At 57.7% G+C, this 1,635-nt stretch overlaps 1 protein-coding gene across 1 annotated transcript in view; it reads right to left on the reverse strand.

Moving 5' to 3' along the window:
- Positions 1-1,635, reverse strand: part of LOC113214120 (probable glutamine--tRNA ligase) — a gene marked incomplete in the record, with an annotated part of 5,802 nt that overhangs the window by 142 nt on the left and 4,025 nt on the right.

The raw sequence follows: 1,635 nt of genomic DNA on the forward strand, positions 1-1,635 counted from the left end.
GCCCCGCCCCGCCCCGCCACCGCCACCTCAGCCACATCGCCACGCCGCAAACCCGCCGCATCCCGCAGCACGCCCTAAGGACCGCACCCGGGCCCGGGCCCAGCGCAGGGTGTGTACCCGGAGGTTCACCGGTTTGCGTGTACGACGGACATGAGAGGAGAGAGGGCAAGGGGGAGGGGTCTGGGACCCCTGCCCTGCCCACGTGCCTGTCCGGTATAGAGAGATGCTCAGAGTAAACCAATACTGCCTCCGCTCTCCGTCTGCACCACCCGACGCCACCTCGCCCAAGTTGCTTCCCTACAGAACGCTTCTGCGCCCGTTTTCCCCAACGAAAATTTAGCCGCCACCACCTTTTCCTATGCTCGGCCTGTTCCCCCCCCCCCCAAAAAAAAAAAAAAAATCCTTCTCTGCGAGTCGGTCACGTGTCGCAGCGCGGCGCAGCCAAGCCCACCGCCACCTTCCAGATGACTTGAGTGGACACGTCCCGGGAAGAGCACGTTGCCTCGATTAGTCGTCGCGCCGTCCACCTTGTCGTCCTTCTCCTCCTCCTTCTCCTTCTCCTCCTCCTTCTCCTTCTTCTCTTCCTTCTCCTTCTCCTCCTCCTCCCCACAAACCTCTTCGCTCTTAATCCTGCTGCAACGGACGAAATTCATCTGTTAGCCATGGGTAAATGTATTTCGCCTCTGCACTTCTTGAGCTCTCACACGACCCTGGGACGCACACACATTAGTCCATGAATGAGAGTTTTCTGTCTGTCTCCATTTGTTGTGACGAGAAAGGTTAAAAAAACGATTATGATCATTTTTTAGACCCGTAGTTTGGAACGAATCTCGGGGTGTACTACGCCTCTTTCCTTCAAGGTGCCCCCACCCACAATGTGCCTCGACCCACGGTGACGCGAGCGAACGTTGGGCTTGGGCGTCCAAGCGCTGGGCGTCAAACGTTCTCTCGCCGGAAGGCCCCGCACTCAGGCGCTGGGCGGGCCGCCGTCTTCACGCAGCTGCTTGGCGGGTTGGCCTACCCGGCGCGTAGCAGGCGCTATCGTTGGAGCGTCGCGTCGCGTATATTCACCCATGCCGACTCAAGTCGCGCCCGTATCGCGTGTGTGTGGTGACGCAGCGTCGGTGTCGCGAGCGCAGCTTACCTTCCTCTCCCCCTGCGTCATCGCCAGCATCGACGAAAATGCTGAGTTCTCGGAAAACAACGCGCACTCCGTTTGCCCCGTTTTGTTGAAGCAAAAAGCAATGTGCTGCTAATGGAGATGATGCTACCGGCGGCGCCAGGGCACACATAGGGGCTGTCAAAATAAGATACGGTTTGGCCGACCGACCGACCGACCGACCGACCGACCGACCGACCGTCAACCTCGGAACGACCAGGACGACTGAAATATCGTGTTCGGGGATTTTCTCGCACGCTGAGTCCAAATCTGGAAGTGCCGATGTCGTCCTGGTTCCCTTCCCTGGGACGTCATTGGGGACCTCCCGAGCACGCCGATGACACTCCCACGACAAATACGATTCGGCTCCAAACGTCGTGTACACACGGTCTGGTGCATATTTCTTGAAAGTCGCCAAATATAATTATTATTAATAGCAAATCGCCCATAATAGTTTCTTATCCTGATCATTTCAC

The sequence above is a fragment of the Frankliniella occidentalis genome, unplaced genomic scaffold, assembly GCF_000697945.3.
Source record: "Frankliniella occidentalis isolate FOCC.00 unplaced genomic scaffold, Focc_3.1 Scaffold93, whole genome shotgun sequence".
Taxonomy (NCBI): Eukaryota; Metazoa; Arthropoda; class Insecta; order Thysanoptera; family Thripidae; genus Frankliniella; species Frankliniella occidentalis.